We start from the raw sequence: 15,512 nt of genomic DNA, 5'->3' as shown, positions 1-15,512 counted from the left end.
GCAGGGTGTACTCGGGCCTTACACGCTCACTGACCAGCGCAGCAGTGTGTACTCAGGCCTTACATGCTCACTGACCAGCTCAGCAGGGTGACCCAAGCCTTACAGGCTCACTGACCAGCTCAGCGGTGTGTACCCGGGCCTTACAGGCTCACTGACCAGCTCAGCGGTGTGTACTCGGGCCTTACAGGCTCACTGACCAGCTCAGTGGTGTGTCCTCGGACCTTACACGCTCACTGACCAGCTCAGCAGGGTGTACTCAGGCCTTACATGCTCACTGACCAGCTCAGCAGGGTGTACTCGGGCCTTACACGCTCAATGACCAGCTCAGCAGTGTGTACTCAGCCTTTACACCCTCACTGACCAGCTCAGCAGTGTGTACCAGGTCCTTACACGCTCACTGACCTGCTCAGCAGTGTGTACTCGGGCCTTACAAGCTCACTGACCAGCTCAGCAGGGTGTACTCAGGTCTTACACGCGCACTGACCAGCTCAGCAGCAGTGTGTACTCCCTTACACACTCACTGACCAGCTCAGCAGGGTGTACTCGGGCCTTACACGCTCACTGACCAGCTCAGCAGTGTGTACTCAGGCCTTACATGCTCACTGACCAGCTCAGCAGGGTGACCCAAGCCTTACAGGCTCACTGACCAGCTCAGCGGTGTGTACCCGGGCCTTACAGGCTCACTGACCAGCTCAGCGGTGTGTACTCGGGCCTTACAGGCTCACTGACCAGCTCAGTGGTGTGTACTCGGACCTTACACGCTCACTGACCAGCTCAGCAGGGTGTACTCAGGCCTTACATGCTCACTGACCAGCTCAGCAGGGTGTACTCGGGCCTTACACGCTCAATGACCAGCTCAGCAGTGTGTACTCAGCCTTTACACCCTCACTGACCAGCTCAGCAGTGTGTACCAGGTCCTTACACGCTCACTGACCTGCTCAGCAGTGTGTACTCGGGCCTTACAAGCTCACTGACCAGCTCAGCAGGGTGTACTCAGGTCTTACACGCTCACTGACCAGCTCAGCAGCTCAGCAGGGTTTACTCGGGCCTTACACACTCACTGGCCACCTCAGCAGGGTGTAGTCAGGCCTTACACACTCACTGACCAGCTCAGCAGGGTGTACTCGGGGCTTACACGCTCACTAACCAGCTCAGCAGCTCAGCAGGGTTTATTCGGGCCTTACATGCTCACTGACCAGCTCAGCAGTGTGCACTCGGGCGTTACACGCTCGCAGCCCAGCAGGGTTTACTTGGGCCTTACACGCTCACTGACCAACTCAGCAGGGTTTACTCGGGCCTTACACGCTCACTGACCAGTTCAGCAGGGTGTACTCGGGCCTTACACGCTCACTGACCAGCTCAGCAGCTCAGCAGGGTTTACTCGGGCCTTACACGCTCACTGACCAGCTCAGCAGTGTGTACTCGGGCATTACACGCTCGCAGCTCAGCAGGGTTTACTTGGGCCTTACATGCTCACTGACCAGCTCAGCAGGGTGTACTCGGGCCTTACTGAGCGAGAAGTAACGGGCAAAGCACTTCTGACATTGCTCCAGTGTCAAACAGCAACATCACGATTCTGGTTACTGGATAAGGCTGTTCTCAATATCTGTTATTATACAGAAAAGAAACTGACCTCATTCTGACAAAAGTATTTTTACACACACTATTACTTCCCGTTTGGTTTTTTTACAAACAGAAGGCTTAAGGCTAATTCGCCTGTATAACAATGAATGTAGAAGCCAAATACTCTGGATATCTAATTAGTTTGATATCTCAGGCTACCCCGAAGCATCCAGTGTGACTGCCTTGGAGCAAAAAACAATACATAAAGAGAACTGCTGTGATAGCCTAGTAGCTATTTATTATTTTTGCAGTTAATGTCTTACAAGTAAAAATAATCTCCTCAAAGGAGTATTCGCAGAAATGACACTATCAAAAGAATCAGTGACCATTAGTGTACATAATAAATTGCATCAGATAATATAAGACATACACACAAGTGTTGGCAAAGAATGAACATTTTCAAACAAAAACCATCCACAAAATATATAGCTGAATAAACAGTCTATCCAATAAAAAATTAGACAAAGGAAGGAAAAAAGAAGAACAAAACCCCAACACGTCCTGATTGTATGTGGTAGGGAAAAGCAACCAAATGCGTCCCCCACCAGAGTCTGATGTATTTGTGGCCACGGCTAGTGAACCAGGTGCCAAGTCCTATGGTTAAAGGACCAAGCTGTTCGTGATTCCAAACCAGTGCCAGAGATAAGGTCCTCCTGGTAACTTGGAGGATCAACTGGTGGGGGTTGTTGTATAGAGATGAATCCTAGGTCAGGGTTTATTCGGGCCTTACATGCTCACTGACCAGCTCAGCAGTGTGCACTCGGGTGTTACACGCTCACTGACCAGCTCAGCAGGGTTTACTCGGGCCTTACACGATCACTGACCAGCTCAGCAGTGTGTACTCGGGCATTACACGCTCGCAGCTCAGCAGGGTTTACTTGGGCCTTAAACGCTCACTGACCAGCTCAGCAGGGTTTACTCGGGCCTTACACGCTCACTGACCAGCTCAGCAGGGTGGACTCGGGTCTTACTGAGCGAGAAGTAACGGGCAAAGCACTTCTGACATTGCTCCAGTGTTACACAGCAACATCACGATTCTGGTTACTGGATAGGGCTGTTCTCAATATCTGTAACTCGGTTCATCTCGTTTTTAAAGAAAATAGCGTACCCTTTCATAGTTCAATGTTGTACATATTGGATTATTGTATTTTCTTACCAACTTCAGTCCCCACATAGCAACACAGAGTCCTCTGCACCGAACGTTTCTCGGCTAGAGCGTGCTGAGTCCAGAGCATGGCTCCATGGAAGACTTAAATCCCATAAATCGACGATGGGCGTGATGTCAGCTCTGACGCAGTCCTTTCATCGACTTCATGAACAAGGGCATCATGATGGCACGCAGCATTTGCAGCATTTAAACATTGAGCAGAGCCGAGAGAAAAGGAGGGTTAGTTCCAGTAGCATGTCTAGCTTTATACAATTATTTCACAGGACACCTGACATGTGCAGGCATGTTAGAAGTGTCATATAATGCTCCACTGAAATTGCTCTAGTGAGCAAAAGGTGAAATGTGTATCCTGTATGTATTTTGCAAATACTTTAACCATCCTATACCAATACATGCAGTCAGGGGGCATATAAAGGTGATAGATCACACATGATGAGCACCTATCAATATGTGTACTATGTATATGCATGGTGATACTTGGCAGTAGCGGCCATGTGAGGTGAGTAGTTGAGCATATCTAAATCATATTCTGCAGATGATGGTAGTGTATGGGCATGTGATGGCAATACCTGGGTATTGATGGCAGTAGCTTCCATGTGAGGTGAGTAGTTGAGCATATCTAAATCATATTCTGCAGATGATGGTAGTGTATGGGCATGTGATGGCAATACCTGGGTATTGATGGCAGTAGCTTCCATGTGATGTGAGTAGCTGAGCATATTAACATCATATCCTGCAGATGATGGTAGTGTATGGGCATGTGATGCTAACGCCTGGGTATTGATGGCAGTAGCTTCCATGTGATGTGAGTAGCTGAGCATATCAACATCATATCCTGCAGATGATGGTAGTGTATGGGAATATGATGCTAACGCCTGGGTATTGATGGCAGTAGCTTCCATGTGATGTGAGTAGCTGAGCATATCAACATCATATCCTGCAGATGATGGTAGTGTATGGGAATGTGATGGCAATACCTGGGTATTGATGGCAGTAGCTTCCATGTGATGGGAGTAGCTGAGCATATCAACATCATTTCCTGCAGATGATGGTAGTGTATGGGAATGTGATGGCAATGCCTGGGTATTGATGGCAGTAGCTGACATGTGCTGTGAGTAGCTGAGCATATCCACATCATATCCTGTAGATGATGGCAGTGTATGGGCATGGGATGGAAATACCTGGAAAATGATGTGAGTATTTGGGCAATCAATGGTAAAGCCGGGCAAATGGTGCGAGTAAATGATCAAATCATGACAACCTGGCATTTGGTGCACGTATGGATGTCTCGGAAAATATGCAACCAGCTGATTAAACAACTGGGGCAATTAATCCACTTAAAGACTGAACTGTCCATGAAGGCACACACTTTGAACGGGCTCAAGGTGACATATAGCCTTCCACAAAGCACCAAAATAAATAGATAAATGAGCTCTCAATCACTTCATTGAAAAGGGGCCTTAATTCTCAAATGTTTATCTATAAAGATTCATCTAATAAGCCATCCTTTCCCACAGCGGCTTAGGGCAGGATTTGGGGAAATTGGCCCCCAACAGACAAAACTGTGCACTCAAAAGCGTGTGCAATGCTTAGACAGAGGGATAATGCTTCCCTTGTTCTATTTGGACCAACCCTCCAACAATCCCTCCCCCGCCATCCTGCTCCCTCCACTTAGCCAGCCTACCACGACAGACTTGGGTCCTCCTCAGCCAGCAGCCCCGACGTTCAGGATGCTTAACAGGCCTCCAGGCAATTGTGATTGAGTCCCTCAAGTACACAGTGAGGGTTCACGCTGTCGCCGCGTTTTAATACAAGGTGGTGACTGCAGCCCAGAGAATCTTGAAAAGGAGTGGAAAAGACCTATGATTCACATAACTGATGAACCCATATGCATGCATCTTGTAAGCCGAACCCCAACCCTTACCCGAAATGATTTGTTTCACAACATTTTGTCAAGTGTTGGCAATAAAAGGCCATAGGATTTTATTGTACAGATATGGTTATGCAGATAAACAAATAATCGCATATCATAATAATATCATACTTTTGGGCACCGGTCCTAAGGTTACCCCCTCTGGCCCGTGCCGCCACACACGGGCAGGTTACCGGCTGGGCGTGTTCCCCCGAATGTATCTCCTAATAACAGCCTCTAGATGCAAGGGTTGCCCAAAAGAAATGTTCCATGCCTTGGATTGATAGGTGGGTGCCATCTTTGTGAAAAAGATCCGGGTCACCCAGGGTAATGGCCGGGTGTTTTATGAAACCCAGCCCTCTTGCTGTACAGAATTTCTCTAATCCCCTGTTGAGTTTTCTTCTAGCAATGTCTACAGATTTGTAACAGTGGGCCCCCAGCCATTTCTTTCTGGGAAGGATGGCTGAAAAATATATTTCCGTTTCCCTCCAGTTGTGGGAAATGCCCGCCAAGGAGGAGCAGATTTCCTCAAATACGTTTCTCCTTCCGGAGTTCACCAGGTCGTTGCCCCCCAAGTGTATTATGAGAAATTTGGGCGGATCTCTGTATGCGACCAGCTCTGCTAATGTTTCGTGGATGTCGGTCCACCGTAGGTAACTGTAACCCCACCATGAGGAGATGGGGTTTCTAAAAGGCGGACCTTCTTTGGTTTCTTCCGCCCATCGGCCTGTCCTGAAGACGAATGAGTGGCTGACAATCCATGCTGAGTTGAGCGGGGTCTTCCTGGCGCCTGTAAGTTCTGCAGGGGGGGAGGGAAGGGAAGAGAAAAATGGGTATGGCTATATTAGCTGTGTTCTATCTTTTGTAGCAATCTGACTTCCATCCCCTTATGTTTTTTAGTTGTAGTGGAGCCAGGCCTCCTTGCCACGCTGAGGTGGCGGCACCTATTCTGAAGGAATGGGTGCCAAAGTCCTTGGGGTCCCACCCTGCGTTGCTGATTGCTTTAATCAGCACCCCTTTAAATTGGTAGCGGCTTAGTGCAGAAGGCATCCCTCTGGATTAAAAACATCCCCCCAACCTTGGGCCTTTGCGTGTAATAAAGGTTGGTGATGCATACTGGGCAGTTTGTTGCCTCATCGATACAACAAATGTTAATGGTTCTTTTGGCCCCAGTTTTTGACTGTTGGATTTCTATGTTGAAGCTGTCTTGTCTGACCCTGACCTTCATAACGCCTAAACCGTTTGTGGCCTTGGTGCTGGAGGCGATAAGCTCTCCCACCCGAAAAGCCCCGAAATAGGCCAGAAATAATGCTGTTTTGAATAATATGATCTCATATGGGTGCCATCATATAGTTTCTAACTGGTCTGCTATTTTTACCAGTTTGCTGAAATCAAGGGGGTGGCAGGTGTCTACCTGAGGCCCTTCTACTCTGGCACATCCTTTCATGGCGTAGGAAATGAGGGCGTTCTGAGTGGGATCTGAGTCACCCCGTCATTTTGAGAAATATGAGATTGCTACTAGGTGTCTTTTTGCCCAGTCTCTTTTAAAACCCCGCTTATGCGCCCATTTTAAGAATGTTTCTATGTCTTTAATCGTTATTAACTCAATATGGTTTAAACCTGTGGCTCTAAATACTGTTTGCAAACACTTACTGTAGTGAGCTACTGTAGTGCATGCCAGGGCTTTCTCTGCCATCTCTATTAAGAAACCTGAGCCAGGGTTCGTATTTTCTATGGGCATGGGGCTTATTGGCACTGGTCTTAAAGGTGCCTGTATCACGTTGGACATCCCGGCCTGGGCTCTCTGGCGCTGGCGTTGATGTCAGTATTTTGTTGGCACCCGTTTTTGAGGTGCCTGTTTTTTGTTGAGCACCCCGGCCGTTGCTATTTGGCGCCGGCGTTGATGCCGTTATTTTGTTGGCCCCCGTTTTTGAGGTGCCTGGTTCTTGTTGGGCAACCCGGCCATTGCTCTTTGGCGCCGGCGTTGATGCTGTTATTTTTTGGTTCCCATTATTGCCCAGCATTCTGCTGGTATTGGCGTCATCTGTTTGTGGGCGTACAGCTCTAGCTCCTGGAATCTTGGCCACTGAAAGCGAGACAAAGCATCTGCAATATTATTGTCTGCTCCTGCAATGTGCTTAGCATTGACCACAATGTTTTCTTGTAGTGTGACCGCTGTAATGCCTTGTAGGACTTTCAGCACTAAAGGGCATTTAGTGGATCTTCTGTTTATGGAGCCTACCACGGCCATGTTGTCGCACCAGACCAAGAGTTCCGTGTTTGTTAGCTGCCTGCCCTAGATGTGTAAAGTAAGCCAGATGGGAACTATTTCTAGGAGGGTGATATTTTTTGTCCACCCTGCAGCTTGCCATGCTATGGGCCAGCGTCCTGCCACCCATTCTGCTTCTAGTATGGCTCCAAACCCCCTGCTCCCGGCTGCATCAGTGAACAGGACCCTTTTTGCTGATGTGTTCAATGGCGTATGCCAAAGTATTGTCCCATTAAAATCTTTAAGGAAATTCCCCCAAATTTCCAGATCTTGTTTCACCTTTGCGCCTAGTCGGATGTGTAGGTGGGGGTTGGTGCAAGATTTGATTTTTAGTTCCAGACTTCTGCAGAATACCTTCCCCTGAGGGATAATTCAGGCTGCGAAGTTGAGGCTTCCAGCTAGTGAGTGGATTTCTTTTACTGTGCTTTTGTCTTTTGTTGTCAAGTTTTGTATTTTTTCCAGGAGTGTCTGCTATTTTTGTTTCCGGAATTTTGCACAGGCCCATTGCGGAGTCTATTTCAATGCCTTATGTTGGTGGCTGGTTCGGTCGTTTTTTCCGCTGCCAGGGGGATGCCCCACTGTGCGGCCATTTCTTCTAACATCGCCAGGGCTCTGCTGCATTCTTCAGAATTTGCTGGCCCCATTACCATGAAATCATCGAGGTAGTGTACTACCCTGGCCCCTGGTCTCTGTCTTTGGAAGGCCCATTGAAAAAAGGAGCTAAATTGTTCAAATAGGGCGCAAGATACTGCGCATCCCATGGGGAGGCATCTGTCTACATAGAATTTGTTCTTAAACATGAAACCTAGCCATTGCTGTGAGTCTGGATGAACTGGCAGTAATCTGAAAGTGGATTCGATGTCCAGTTTGGCCATCAGGGCATTCGTGCCGCATTCCTGTATGAGTCTTAATGCTTCTTGAAAGTGTGTGTAGGATACCGCTGATTCCGTGTGTGGAATGCCGCCGTTTAGTGATTGGCCTTTCGGATAAGATAGGTGATGAATTAGCCTCATTTTACAGGTTCTTTTTTGGGGACCAGACCTAGAGGCGATATTATGTACTCTTTGAGAGGCATGTGGTCCCAAGGCCCTGCAATTCTACCTAGTAGTAATTCCTTCTTAATTTTGCTTTCGACCATTTGTGGGTTATCCCTGGCTGACTTCAGGTTGTTTGGAACATTAAGGGACCCGCTGCCCTTAAACGGGATGACAAAACCCTGGGCGAAACCCTGCCGGATTGTTTCGCTAGTTTCTTTGTCTGGATAATTCATGAGAGACTCTCTAAAATTGTCTGGATTGATGGGTGAGCGGCCCGGGGTTAGACAAGGGGTTGGCAAGATGCATCTGATGTTATTCTTTTGGCATTTTGGGTGGTAGTCTGGTGCAGTTACTGGCTGCGTGATCACCTTTGCAGTTTGTGCACGTGTGTTTGTACCAGCATTCTTTTCCCCATGTGCACTGGTTTTTCCCAAAGGTTTTACAAGGGGTGTTGGCTTTCTGAGAATGGTTTTTGTTCTGCCTGTGGGTATTAGATTTAGCCCCCCATGGCTGGTTCTTCCGAAAGGGCTGCTCCCCTTTTTTGTGGTTTTCATTGTCGGAGGGTATTGGGCCCTGTGAGTTTTTGCTATTTTTGGGGGTTATCTGCGCGGTCTCATCTTATGAAGGAGGCTCTGCGTTTAACATGTATAAGTTGTTCTGGACCTCGTCCCATTCTATGGCTGGCCTCTCTGACATGCTTTTCCTGAATCTAATGTCGTATGCTAGCCAGGTATTCCCTTTCTGAGCGATTTTAACTTCTCTGATTTTGTCCACGTATGCCCATAATTTTCCGCCATCATGGGGGAATTTTTCTTCATAAATAGTTGCCAAGATGGCGAAAGCCTGTAGCCAGTTATCCCAATTCTGTTCTACCTGGGCGTTTCTGGCTATGGCTTTCTCCTCTATCTTTTTGGGATCCCTAAAAGCATCCTTCCCTTTGTGTTGGGCTTCTATCAGCGAAAACATCTCGATGAATTCTTTCACCCATATGGCTTCTTTGATTGTTAGGTCAATGTTCCATGCTAAACACCTTTTGTATCTGTTCAATGTTTCTGTTTGAAAAGATTTAAGTTTTTGATCTAATTGGGAACTAATAATCATTACCGTGTCTGGTCGGTTGTTATTGCTTGCTCCTGACTGTCCTGGGGTATTTGTATTGGGGACTGACCATGCTTTTAAAGCACCCATTGTGTCAGGAGCTGTCGTTGTTGGCATAGTTAAAACTGTGGCGGCTGATGTTGGTGTTGTTGGCACCTGTGTTATTGGTGTTGCTGGCACTGGTGCTGCTGTAGCTGTTGCTGGTGGGGGGTGGTAACTGTGATGTCTTGTACTAGTGGTGAGGTGGGGTCTGCATGTCTGGACTCGGCTGTGGGAGGTGTTTGTTTGCCCCTAATTTCTAGCAATAATTGCTGCATCTCACTCATGTTCTCGTACAATTTAGACCGTTTTTTGTTACATTTTCCCATGCCTTCTGCAGACTTCCTTTTCTTTGCCGGTGTCGTCTCGTCCTCATGACTGGTTGGTATGGGGACCACTTCTTTTGGTAAGCCGTACATGTTTTCTCTGACCCAGGCCCAGCCGTAGTGCTCCGCTGACTCCATGGCTGCATGCAAGTGGGGTGATTTCAGTTTCTGGGATGGTGCTGGAGGTTCCTGTGATTTTCACTTGTGACCCATGCTTTTTAGGCCTGTAAAGCTGAAATTGACATGGCCGCCTGCGTCTGGGCGCTTTGTTTGTTCTTCCTCCATGTTGGTTCGTGCTGGCCTAGGATCTTGCTTCTACACGCGTACTCCCCGGAGTGTCTTCTGTTTCAGTGCGGTTTCTCACCGCTCGCCTGTAGTTAAAGTTTCTGAACAGTACAATGTTCAAAGGAGGGGAGAAAATATGCTGCGAAAGCAGTGAACTTTTAAAGACTGCTAAAGAAGCAAAGTGTGAAAGACGCTGAGTAAACAGCGAACCTCCTGTCCGTTTGGGTCCCCGTTCACAAACAGATTGTGTTCTCTTAGAGCATTCTACTCTTATTTATAAGACCCAGGGAAGCCCTGGGTCTTTGAAGTGTATAGTAGTGGGGGCTGTGCGCCAGCCCCCAGCCGGATAGCCGACATGTCTGGCCCCCTGAGCTGCCCCTCTCCTAGCCTGCCGAATGGTAACATCATTTACATCATTTACTCTGCCTCGACTTGGGCAGCCCTGCATCATTGCCCAAAACTGGCTTAAGCAAGGCCCTGCCTTCGCATCGCCTGTGGAGGCAGGATGAGGAGACGCAATTGGGATTGAACCCCACCTTCACTTGTGAATGCCCTCAGGGCCACTCCGCCATACCTCCTGTAGAACAGGGCATTGAGGGCGTTCCGGCTTCAGGCTCTTCGAGGGTTCCTTTCAGGGCCTAAATCCCTGGGTCTCAGTGGTGCACTGATACTGCCTCTGTCCACTCTGTCTGGCTGAATGTTGTCTTTTTCTAGCATTGCAGCATGCCACAGGCTCTCCGAGGCCTTGGAAACAGAGTGAAAAGCAGCACATTAGTATTTTTTTATTTATTTATTAGTTTAGTTCTACAAGAACTTTACAAAAATTCATTAAATTAAACTTCATCAGACCTTAATTCATAATAAAAACACACCTCAATACCATTCTACAAAATCGTCTAGAAATAAAATTATTATTATACTAACACATTTTTTAAAAACACATTTTTTGAAACATTTTTAGAACAATTCTTGTAAAAACTCATACCAAGGTTCAAAGGTATATCTAAAAATATGGTTAAAAATTATACAGGTTAAAAGATGCCCATTGTATACAGAGTCCAGGAGTCCAACTACCGACACACCTCTGGAGAAGTTATACTAGGAAATGGCCTGTACCATACTAATCCTACTCCGATTTTATGAGCTTTTTAATAATTTCCCAGTGTCAGTACAGAGCTAGGTGGACACACTGGTTCTCCGTATTCAAACAATGTACCCAAAAAGCTTTGTCTTTGATGGATTCATAGGAGTTCACGAGTCCACCCAGAATGGTCATATAAATAGGCTCCAGGGCAGAATATTCAGTCAAGAGATGTTTGGCAGTCTCCATCATTACATGATTTTTACAGATTCTACAATATCGCTCATTAAGTGGTATCCCCAATTGTGCACCTATGTGGGCTAAAACTGGTAATTGGTTAATACGCAGCCTTAATCTAAAGTGTAAGGCTGAAGGATTAGGACACAATTTCAAGTAGGTCTGTGGTTGTAAATATGTGTACACAACTCCAGGCAGAAGTGAGGAACTACGTAAGGTGGTTGTAATTATTTACATAATCCCACTCTTTGGCCTTACCTTTAAAAATATGCTTGAGCGTATCATAATTAGTTCCCCTTTGAAATTGGGGACTCCATCCAATAGCCTTATAAAATTCCGCCACTAATATCTCAAACCCATCTTCCCTGCAACCTTGATGCAGAGAATTACACCGAGCCATTTGCGCCAACAAGTGACATTTCGGCTTTGATTGCATTTTCAGATGTAAAAGACCATTTCGTATCACTAATTCTCCCTTGAGGGAGCAGCAGACCTAGCTCTAAATGGATATATTGCATCAAAGTCGATGGACTCAATCTCAATATCTGTTTCCAAAAGGTACCCTCAAGTACCTCGAGCCATGCCAAATCTTTTATGGCTAGGGCATCCAGCCCAAATAGCACCATGGGACCAAAACCCTGTTTATATAGTTTTATGATACCTTCAAGTGAACAACCTGCAGTATTTCCTACAAAATGAGTAATCAACTGAATCAACCGTAGGGCTTTCATTCTTTTAGCCTCCATTATGTTCATATAGGTTTTCCTGCAGGACATGTCAACACCCCGTTCCCGGTATGTCTCCGCGTAGTCCACTATGCCCAATAGAGCAATAAAGCTAGGGCGTTTCACTTTTTTTGTTAGAGACCACCCTTACTTTAGTATTTCCCATATTTATTTTAAGGTCATGTTCTGCTGCATAAATATGCATATTCAAAAACATGGCCTTTGCCCCACTAAGAGTATAATTTAACATGACGAGGTTGTCTGCGTAGAGCCTGCAGGGGATGGGGTGCCCCCCTGTCATAGGACAACACCCTGTACTTGGCGTTAGTCTGTCCAGTGAGTCTGCCATATATATAAAATATAGAGCAAGGGTGCTAGTCATTCGTGCATTATGAAAGGAGCACGCACAACTATTAGCTAGCAAACTGTCTGGGTATTTGGGCATATGATTGCTGGCAACACAGAATGATGTATTACTATATAAGCCTTGATACTATTGGTTTGTCAATGCTCCTGTTGAGTTGAAGGTGTAGGGTTATTGTCTGTTGCAGAAGGGACAATGAAAGAGAGTGAGATGTAACACTACTGCTTCCACTGTTCGGGTTCTCCCCCACTGGATTCTCTAGATGTGAGGTCTGCAACCTTTAGATCTTTGGATGCTTTGGTCCAGGACTACCATCAGCCTTAGCCAGCATAATCAGTGCTGAGGAATCATAGGAGTTATAGTCCAAAACATTTTGCGACCTCCAGTTTAGAGCCCCCTGCTCTAGATTAACTGTATGCATCAGTGACAGGCACATGAATCTGGACATACTCCTGATCTAGATTAACTGCATGCAGCAGTGACAGGCATCTGTACAGACTCCTGTTCTGGATTAACTGCACAGCAGTGACAGGCCCAGGAATCTGGACAGACTGCTGTTCTAGATTAACTGCATTCAGCAGTGACAGGCACAGGCATCTGGACAGACTCCTGTTCTGGATTAACTGCACAGCAGTGACAGGCCCAGGAATCTGGACAGACTGCTGTTCTAGATTAACTGCATTCAGCAGTGACAGGCACAGGCATCTGGACAGACTCCTGTTCTGGAGTAACTGCACAGCAGTGGCATGCACATGAATCCGGACATACCCCTGTTCTAGATTAACTGCATGCAGCAGTGACAGGCACAGGCATCTGGACAAACCCCTGTTCTAGATTAACTGCATGTAGCACCGACGGGCATAGGAATCTGGACAGGCCCCTGTTCTAGATTAACTGCATGCAGCAGGGACAGGCATCTGGACAGACCGCTGTTCTAGATTAACTGCATGCAGCAGCGACAGGCATCTGGACAGACCCCTGTTCTCTGAAGGTCACTGCTTCATAATGTGGTGAATCCCTTTTAATCACTGGTATGCACACCTGATGTCATGCACAGCTCTCAGGTTTCCCAAGGCCATGTGTGAAAAGGCCACCCAGTCCTGCTTTTTTTATTTTTTATTCTGGGACTGGAAGTTTTCCTAAATTGCAAACGGGAAAGAAACTAGTACATATCACATAATTCAAGGAGAAATACGAGGCCTGCATGGGATGCTCACGCATGGCCACGTGAAGCCTAGGAGCCTGGCACGAGCGAATCATTATAGTGAACTCCCATGGTCTGCGACTGTTCTTTTCCCTCGCAGAAAAAGCGGCCGCAGTCGCAGGAAGCCAGCCCATCCATTGAAGGCATCACGGTACTATCGCCCATTGAAGGCATCCGATTGTCAGCGCAGCAGGCAGACCCCACAGAGAACCTCTGTGTGGTGCCTCCACCGTGTCCAGCAAGGAACGGGCTGGACACAGAGACCGGAGCGAATACCTTGTTCGTGCTTTTTTCCCTGCATCTGCCAATTTTTCTAACGTACTTTAAAACCTCTACTGCCATTATGCAAACATGTAAGTGACACTGCTTTGCACCCTATGCCCCTGCCAGACTAGCCCTGGTTTCGTTTTTCGTGGTGTATTGTCACAGCTCTCAAGTGTCCCCATGCCATGCGAGAGAAAGTCAATCAGTCTGATTTTCTTTCTTGGAATTTTGGAACTTGTAGTTCTAAATTTAAAATGGTAAAGGCAAAACTACAATTCGGAGAATTCCAAGGAAAGTCCAACACGGGGAAACTTGAGAACTCTGATGTCATATCTGTGTGAGAAACACAGCAAACATGTTTGGAGTTTTGCAAGGGAATAGGATGATTTCTCCTAACGAATGAGTGAGCTGGCGGGTGTGCTATACTTTCATCCAGCAGTCCATTATCAGATGACCAGCCCGAAGCTGGTCTAGCTGCTGGCAATATAACTCGAGGGACGGTGTGGCATTAGTTTGCTAGCCTCAAGCTAGTTCTTGGCGGGCAGGTACCCGCCCATCTCGCCACAGACGCCGCAGTGTGGGAAGGGAGGGGGGGGCGGGCTGGCGGGGGGTCAAGCCGCAAGCCCCCAAGTGGGCGGTCCCCCACCTGACTGCCCGATACAAAGAGGTCATTGCGCGTTTCCCGCCGAACATGAATGCAGGCTGTTCACTCTCTGGGCGTCTGCCCCGGCTGTTGTGGTGGACATCACATTTCGATCTGATTGATTCCTTCTTTAATGCATTCGGTATTCTTTGCAGTGTCCACATTTTGGACCTGATTCACAGAACCATTTTATAACGCGGCAATCCCATGGGAAAACCTTTCGTGAATCAGGCCCTTTTTTGTGTGCTCACTATGCCACAGCTTGTGGAGCATTTCTACCATTCTTTGGGGAACATATTGATTTTGTGCAAACAACACATTTGAAAAGTGTATTGGTAAGTTTGAGTGTCAGAAGATGGCTCAATGTATTAGCGCTCGTTACAGAGGTCTGTGTCCGTAGGCTTCATCCACTGCCACACCCCAGCAAGGCGGCACACTGCGCCTGTCCTCCGATGGGGTTCATAACCTCGGATGAATGCGCTATGCTGATAGCAACATACTGTGCTTCAAAGCAATCGACCTGCACCAGAAAACACTAGTTCCATATTACCCCACACAGCATTATCGTGGGGCCGGTCTGGATCTCAGTCCTGACAAATGTGGGTTCTACAAACACGGCAGAAGGTTTCAGCAAAGCCATGCATTTACCACCCCAATGAAGAGCACGCCGCATTAGCTGGGAGATGTGCTTAGATAGCCACGTTGCAGTCAATGGAACCCAAGTGTCGAGCTTCATATCCCAGCTATGCCACTGCATCACAATGTGATCCTGGGCAGACCATCTTATTTTACTGTATTGTCTTGTGTAAAATGTTTTGACTTTTCACATTCTGGTGGCGTTCTTTAGCCTGGTGCCTGCTCCATCTTTTTATGCTGGACATTTGTGTAGAAGGGGCCCTAGACTGAAGAGAGACAACAAAATGCCATACGCCTCTGGAAAGCTTATTTGTGGTGAGCTTATTTGCCAAAAAAAAATATGAGATTGCTTTTTTGAAAGAATTTCAAATGTTCTTCTTCACATCAGGAATAACAATCTACAAGCCTGTGTCAAACAATGACTATACAGCAGGCAATTCTCTCAGTGTATTTAAATCTTAAAAATACAGTAAGAAAAAGCAGGTGAAATTTCTCAGGCACACATCACTTTGGATTCTGGCACTTGTCGTGTTCTATTTATGATGAAGAAAATTATGTCAAAACCAATGTTCCCTGGAAGACAAACATTCTCAAATAATTG

This window comes from Ambystoma mexicanum, chromosome 9, assembly GCF_040938575.1.
Source record: "Ambystoma mexicanum isolate Mex_15411 chromosome 9, UKY_AmexF1_1, whole genome shotgun sequence".
In the NCBI taxonomy this organism is placed as follows: Eukaryota; Metazoa; Chordata; class Amphibia; order Caudata; family Ambystomatidae; genus Ambystoma; species Ambystoma mexicanum.
The sequence above is the reverse complement of the archived record's forward strand: the minus strand, read 5'-3'. Positions refer to the sequence as shown.